Genomic DNA, 8,922 nt, shown 5'->3' with positions numbered 1-8,922 from the left:
GAGAATGGAGGAATACATGATCCCTTATCTAAAGGACGCGTTGCTGATAAGATCAGAGTTCAACAACGGCTTTTGAAAGCTACGATTGCTAATCAGATTCTGAACTCGTACTTGCAATAATAGTTATTAGACTTATCCAAGTGGAAGACTGTTGGATTAGGTGTCTAAGCCTATAACTATTTTTGGTATGTTCTTGATTTGATTATGAGCATGGTCCTGTTGGGTTGCCTTCACTCATGCAACTTGATAGGATGACAAGAGGAGAGAGAGTAGAATTTATTATATGAATAATAAATTGGTACTCAAAATGGTTTTATTAATATACTACAAGATTAATATATTATTTGGAAATCATATTATTTAATTAGTATTGATCAGAAATTAATTTGAAATTAATTTGGTGATCAAAAGAGACTAATTAAATTAAGGGGACTGATATTGCAAATCACTGATAGTTGCAATTGGGCTGATGGATCGCCTTGGAATTAAGGTTGGATGAATTCTATGGGAAGACCATAAAGAATTCGTGTAAGGGCTATTCTAGAAGGTGTCCATGGGTTGCTTAAGGCTTAAGCAAACATATTAGGGTTTCCACCTAAAACCCTAGCAGCCACAAGTATAAATAGATCCCTTGCCTTGTGAAAATCGGTCCAATGCTTCAAGAAACCCTAGAAGGCCGATTTCATCCTCTCTCCTACTTCATCCTTTGCATAGAGTGTTTGTGACTCCACTAGAGGTGCAACACTTGGGGCACTAGGCTTTCAGAAGTCAAGATCAAGAAGGATTAAACTTGTTATTGCTACATAACAAGAGATGTAAAGATTCTAACCCTAATCATATGTTAATTTCGATATATGTATGCTAGTTATAGGGTTATTGATTTGGTATTCATAGTTGTATGTTTAAAATAGAAAAACCTAGATCCAAAGCAATTAGGATTGCATGTACACCATAAGAATGATGTTATGCTCAAAACCCAACAGATACATACCCGTCACCACATCTGGTGTTGCGCGAGCCTCCTCGGCTGTCAACTGAAAGGCCTTGCTCTTCACCACAAGTGCATCTAGCCACCTTGGCGGCGATCAATACTCTGAAGAGTTGTTGGAGCGGGTGCTGACACCGGTCTTGCTGTAGCCAAACTCGAACAATGTGACTTCTTGTAGCCCCTCTGATTGCAATGAAAGTAAATCAGATCAAATTCCGGGGTGGTGGTGGTGGTAGCAATGCAATCTCTGCTAATATGACCAGTCTGACTGCACTTGAAGCAGCCATAACCACCCACCTTGTACGTTCCCTCGTGCATCTTGCCGTACTTACCACAATGGATACGACCCTGATGGCCTCTCTATTTAGAATCAGATACCTTGGGCCTCTTGCCCAAACCCTCAACAATCGTCATACATTTTGGCTTCCTTGTCTTATCCATCTCCAGATCAATCTCCCTCTCCCTTGATTGTGGTATCATATCCTCCAACGTCTTGCAGCTGGGTCGACTCAAAAACTGCCGAATATCACTCATCAACATCTCATGATACCGGGTCTTCTTCATCTCCTCATCCGCCACATACTGCAGAACCAAAAGTGCCCTCTCCCGGAACATCACGGTGATCTCAGCCACCGTCTCAGTAGTCTGGCGAAGATACTGAAACTCTCGTGCCAACTGTTGTACCATAAGCACCAGTGCGAACTCAGCCCTGAACCTGGTCACAAATCATCCTAGGTCATCGAATCAACAGCCTCATCACTTACTGCGCGCCCGACCTGCTCCCACCAATCTCGTGCCCTGTTCTTCAGAAGACAGGAGACAAGTCTGACCTTTGCCCCCTTGGGGAAACCGCTGGTGCGGAAGGCATTAACAACATCCGCTAACCACCTCCTACTTGCTATCGGGTCCTTCACCCCAAGATAGTCCAGAGCTCCACATGCCCAAAACTCCTTGAAGGTCAATGAACGCGCCCCCACCAAGGTCACCATCTCAGAATGAAAGGCACTCAACCGCTCATCCAAAATCTCCAGAATACCCTCCTTGACCTTGCCAAAGATCACATTAGTCTCTTTAAGAATGCAACGTGTAATCTCAGACAAAATGAACTCCCTAGTCTGATCATCTAGCTGCATGGCTCCTGATCCTGAGCCCGACCCTTCTCCAGCACCACTACTGCCAACAGTTCTGCCTCGTAATGTCACCATACTGAAAATAGACCATATAAACCATCAGAATAAGCATCAGAATACATCAAGGGGTCACAATCTCTACAAGCTTCATGGTTTCATTGCAACCCTCCTTGACTCGAGTACGGATCCTATGCTTCCTGTAGTACAGGCCCATACTACCTATCACATCTAACCGTACTTTCCTCACAGATTGCCTTAAATCCGCCAAGTCACCCTATATCCATAAAAAAAACCCTCAACAAAATAAGGCTCCCAACACTAGATCTCATCTTAGGTTTTCCTAGGGAAAACTCCACACTACTCTCCACCATCAGTTGCAGAAGGAACTCCCGCTAACTTCCTCTAACTAGCTCACGAACACAATTACATATCACAAAAAACAGATAATTCTTTGAATGAAAGGTCTCACACTACAAAGGTTGGAATCAAACAAGAGCTGTGCAATAGAGTTAGAACCTAACCTTATAAAACTATTTAGTTCCCATAATATGTAACTTAGCATATTCACTTACTAGTAATCTGAAGCTAGTAAGAAGTCCTAAAAGCACAAAGCAAGCAACATTCGAGCATCAAGTAACCAGAACCAAACATCAACTAATCATGCCATCCTATTACTGACTGATCAGTACTAGCATGCAAGTCTACAAACTCATACAATATGCATACAAAGGCATCTCTCCTAGCATTCTATCATTAAAAAAATGAGTAGATCCTTAGCCCTAACTAGCATGCGATTCACAGATTCACAGATAAAATCATATCAGATAACATGTATGTGTATTTTGGGAAAGCTTACTTGACATCGGCTGATTGCATGCACCACACCCTTTCTTGTCATAGAAAAACTCTGTTCTCAACAATACATTTCTTTTTGAAAAACTTTACCAAATCCCCAGTTTGAGTTCAGACACACCCAAGAGTATGTCCGAACCCTCAAACCAAGGCTCTGATACCAACTTGTAACGTCCCAAAAATAAGACCCAAAAATTTCATTTTTAAATTAATAAAACAAGTATTCAAAGAACATCATAATGTATCAATCAACGTATCACATCAGAGTAAATCAAGAAAATGCGGAACAAGGTGGTGTGTGCCCTGAAATCATCCTGAGCTCTTCCCTTTGGAACTGGAAGTACCTGAAACATAAACTGAAAACCGTAAGCAAAAATCTTAGTGAGTTCCCCAAAATACCACATACCATACATAATAAACAAATAATGGGCCCCGCCTGACATCGGGCCCCACCCGACATCGAGCCCCGCCCGGTATACATATAAACATATATCATATAAACGCAGACACATGCAATAATCACATAGATACATAGCATACAAAATGGTCATCCCCCTCCCCCGGTAAGCATACAAGTACACAACGCATAAAAGAGGCACACAAACATCTAGCACCCTAACATAACATAATCACGAGCTGGCATTGGTGCCTTCGATCCGCTAAACCTAGTGAGGAAACTCGCCTCGAACTGCTAAATCACACGAATAAATCTCTGGCTGCTGGTCCGATAAATTCCTGAGTTATCAATACCAAATAACATCCAATTAATCATCGGATTCCAATCTATAACCATTAGTGCAAAGTTAAGTAGAGGAACTTAGAGTAGGCATATGAGCAATAATAGATGAAAACTAAAATCAGCCACCAAACTTTTAAGATCAAAAGAATTGACGAGAAAATTATCACTAGAATCTCTCTTCATTTCATGCTTCTTCTTCTTCTTCAAATACTGATGGGATAATGGGAAAAGCCAGAAACCTATACCGCTGATAACGTTAATAACTCCATTGATCAATAAATATGGTAATAAATGGTAAGAAGTCAAAGAGAAAGCTTGATTTTAGAATATGGTTTAATGAAATTCAAATACAAGTAAGAACAGAGAGAAACCCTGATTTGGTTTAAAAAAAAATTCAAGAATGCAGAAGAACAAATTCGAAAATAAAGAAGAACAGAGTAAGAGCCTCAATTTATTAGCTGGTTTATAAAATTCAAGAATACGAAAAAACAGAGTAAGAACAGATTCAAGAACATAGAAGAACGGAGTAGGAACCTGATTTAAGAAGGCCATAGTAGTTAAGGGGGAAGAATATACAAGTTATTATGCTTCATGTATTATCCCACAATTTGCAAAACACCCACCACCGTCTTTTGTTACTTTATTTCATTCTATTATTCACAATTTTCATTTTTTATTTGAATATATAAATGAATATTTTAATTATCTAATTATGACATAAATGTTTAGTTACTAAAACTAAACATAAATTAGTGTCGAGGTGTAGAAAATAATAATTTGTTTCACTTCAATTTATCCAATTTCATCAAAGTGGAGTAAAAAAATTATTCTTATTTCCTACACCTGCACAATAATTTTTGTTTGGATTCGTTAACTAACATTTATGTCACAATTAGATAATCGAAAATACTCATTTATATATTCATATAAAAATTAAATATTGTGAATAATAGGATGAAATAAAGTAACAAAAGATTGTGTTGGGGTGTTTCACAAATTATGGGATAATACTCGAATCATAATAACTTGTTTGTTCCTCCTGAACTACTCTACTCCGGTTTTTTTAAATTAGGTTCTTATTTTGTTCTTCTTTATTCTTGAATTTGTTCATACTCTGTTTTTTTATGTATTCTTGAATTTTTATAAACTAACTTATGGAATCGGGTTCTTACTCTATTATTCTTTATTATTAAATATGTTCTTACTTCTTCTGGATTCTTGAATTTTTTTAAACCAAATGAAATCAGAGTTTCTCTCTGTTCTTACTTGTATTCTTGAATTTCTTTAAACCAAATTCTGAAATCAAGGTTTCTTTTTGACTTCTTGCCATTGATTACTTATCTTTACTGATCAATGTAATTATTAGCATTATCATGGGCATAAAGTTTTTGACTTTTTTCGTTAGCCCATTATTGTGTGAAGAAAAAGAAGAAAGAAACGAAGAGAGAGTGTAATGAAATTTTGCTCGTCAATTCTTTTGATCTTACAAGGTTGGTGGCTGATTTTAGTTTTCATATATTATTGCTCATGCCTGCTCTAAGTTCTTCTACTTATTAGACTAAATGTTTTTATTCCAAGAATTAATAGATTAATATTTATTTTTCCTTTCACTAACAATGGAAGTTATGTTCATCACTAAGGCATTCTAATATATATTTCTAACTAAAGCATACCATAACAATTCTAACCAAAAACCGAAGTACTTTATTAATGCTTCATCCCAGACGATGTCTTGTGTCAATTAACACTTAGTATTCATATTCTAAACGTTGTGATCAATTACTAATTTGTAACACCCTAAGCCCAACATTATAGATTTTTCCAATAACTTCGGATCAATTGAAATCCATGGTGGAGGGTATTGGTATCCCAACACTTATGCCTTATAAGGGGGTCACAAATCTCATAATTAAAAATCTATTATCTGTCCTTTGGCAATGGCATTTCTCATATTCTGTATAAACATGAGAATTTATCATTTATGGTGTTAGTATTTTAACAATCGTTTTGCTTTAACTACTTTAACCATGGCTCGAGAGATTAAACATCATAGCATATTAAGAATAAAAAATCATACTCTGGCTTCAGCTAGGTGTATCTTATTAACATTTTCTGTTAACAAGGCCAAACGTCAAGATAGTATATGATCAAAAGTAATTTCTACTTTTTTGGAACCTAAAGTAAGTGGCTTTATAATCTGTAGTGCTAAATGTTGGTCTTGTTACTAGGAAATAGGCTTTCATTTTTCACAGATGTTGTATAAATTTATGTTTTCACTTATATATTTCATTTTCGTGCTTCCACTATTGAAATTCTCCGCTACATTCTACAAGTTAAAATAGCAATAATGAACCCTCCCATATCACCCTTTTCGAATGTTCCTGGAAGTATACAACATTCTTTAAAAATGTAAGTTTCGCTTCATTTCTGTTAACATAAAAATGTCTTTTCTAGCATGTAGCTAGTTACTTTTCTATATTATAAGTTTTTTTGATGTTAGTTATGTTATGTTTCTTTGCAACATCATCCCTATGACCCCTGAAGGTTTGAGATCTGCAGGGGATCAAGACACTGCATATGTTTTATTGGATGAATCTGGCTATGACAAAACCAATGACCCAAGACAATAAGGATTAGTTTCTAATATGTTAATCAAATTTCTATCATTATGTTTATGTATTTATTTTATTTTATTTTATTTTCACGGTTCAACTTGATGTTGTGACATGGATGATACAACAATATTTTTGTTATACTTTTGCATCTTTTAGAAATGAGGCATGATTTGTTAAACAACATGAAGCTGGGCCCAACTCTCCCGTGCTGCAACAAGAAGACACAATATATGTTGTTAATGATCAACATCCAATTGCAATGAATGGCGTACAAAACCATATAGAGGAGCCGCCTGTGTAACAAAATATAGTACATGCTGTTAATGATAAAAATCCAACTGCAATCCATGACATACAAGGATAAGATGACATAACACCTTGTCAAGGGACAACTTAATCACTGTGTGCTAGTTAGTGTTTCTTCGACTAAGTCAGGCTTACTACACTTCCTTGACATGTACTGACGAGTTGGAAAGCAAGAGAGTAATGCTTGAGAATTACTACAAATGAAAGAGAGCTTGTATTATAAGAACTCGAGAGATTACAAAGCAACTTCCAATGGTTTTCCAGAAATAAATCTACCCCTATTTATAGGGTTCTTACCCCTCCTCAAAGGAAGGGTCAAGATCTCGATCTTTCTTGATTATTCTAAATCATTCCTATCTAATCTTTATATATTTAAAGTCAACCAAAACAATCATTCATTCATTTCAAACCATCGAAAGCATATCAATGTGGAAAATAATTATCAAAGTACAATCCCAAAATCATAAAATGCTAAATACTGGTGGACGCTGATGCGATCATTTCGGGCCCTTCCCTTTTGAACTGGAAGTACCTGAAAAATATTTAAACATGAAGTGTAAGCACAAAGCTTAGCGAGTTCTATAAAATACCACATATAATACATACACATCACACATACATAACCATCTAAGCTGTAACGAGACTATTTCACCCCTGAGTCCATTACGACTCGCTAAGTCCCTTCCGACTCCATGAGTCACTTCCGACTCCACGAGTCACTTCCGACTCCCTTGGTGTTCTTGATAAAGTTCCTGAAGTTATTCAAGTTTCTGAGAAAAATGTTTCAAGTGTTTCAGAAATCGTACTATCAAGTGTTTCAAGTTTTATAGAAATTTCACATTCCGAATCTAGTAGTTGTGAAGACATATCACATAGCAAATCTTCAGAAATCGTAAAAGTAAAGATGTTTTGTTCTATTGGAACTCAAACAGAAAATTCTTCATGTTCTAATGATAAATTTGAAGGAATGGTGCCTTATAGAAAGCCTATTATTCAAGATGTTTAGATTTACCAACTCAAAATGATTGTGTTCAAAAGATTTCAAATTTTCAGATCATGAAATGTGATTAACATGTTCAAATCCGAAAATCAGTTCTGAAGTCTCGGAATTTGAAAAAGAAGAAGAATAAGAGAAAGGTGAAAAAGGTTTGGATGCCAAAAGTACAAGTCTCTCATGCTTGATAAAAAGTTCAGAAAGTAAAAATCAAGCATGATGATTCAAAACTTTGTTCAAATGAAGATGTTAGAAGTTGGAGAAAATAGAAAAAGGTCTTTGGTTGGTTCAATGAGATATTTGGTAAAAAATTTTTCCAACTAAAAAATCGATATCTTATTCTTCTCAATTTTCAGAAGATGATTTTTCTTCAAATCAGTGTTTTTCTTCAAAGAAATTGATTTGCAAAAAGCCTTTATCAATTCTTAATCTCAAATGGATTCCAAAATTTCACGTTAAAATTGGAATTTAATTTCAGGGGGTGTTCTTTTTGTTGAAGAAATCATTTTAATTGATTTAAAATGGATGATATTGACAACAAAAGCATTGGAAAGATAATTTTTCTGCCATCTTTGAAAGATGTGAAAGCTGCCATAAAGTGAAAAAGAGAGCTGAAATTTGACATGTTCTGCAAAAAGAAGGGAGAAATTAGTCAAAGGTTTTTACAAGAAAGGTCAAAATCGGAACTATTTGGTCTAGTAATTTTGGACTTCACAATTGGTCAAAATCGTTTTTGGACTTCACAAGTGCTCAAAATCGGAACTAATTCTGGTTTGGAATCGGAATATTACTCTCATTCTTGCAAGATTACTATGTTTTGGATATCGCAACTCGTCCTCACTGATTTTGTTTCCAAATGGTATGTAAGATGTACGTTTTCAGAATTGGGTGTGTAATTCATTTCCAAAAGTTGTTCATCGACCTCACAATTACATTCACTCTAGTTTGCAAAATTGATTGATTGATTTCGTAAACAATCTGGTATTCGCAATTATCATCTGAAAGTGGAATAGAAATCGGAATGAAGAAGATTGGAATGAAAATAATTCATATTATCAGGACTTCAAAATCTGAATCAGAACTTATAGCATCATAATTCAACTCATAATTGAAATTGATTTCATATCCGAATTATCAATCCAATCTCGCAATTAGGTTCAATCGGTGGTTCTGATAGTTAGATGTCTCATAGAACTCATTCTCGCAAGATCACTGTTCCGAACAAGTTGGTTCTGATATCAAAATCTGAATTCATCTCTGATCTCGAAATTAGTTTATCAGAACAAATGAACCATAAT

This window comes from Lactuca virosa, chromosome 8, assembly GCF_052849685.1.
Source record: "Lactuca virosa cultivar CGN04683 chromosome 8, Lactuca_virosa_CGN04683_v6, whole genome shotgun sequence".
NCBI classification, from domain to species: Eukaryota; Viridiplantae; Streptophyta; class Magnoliopsida; order Asterales; family Asteraceae; genus Lactuca; species Lactuca virosa.
This window is presented reverse-complemented; position numbering follows the sequence as displayed.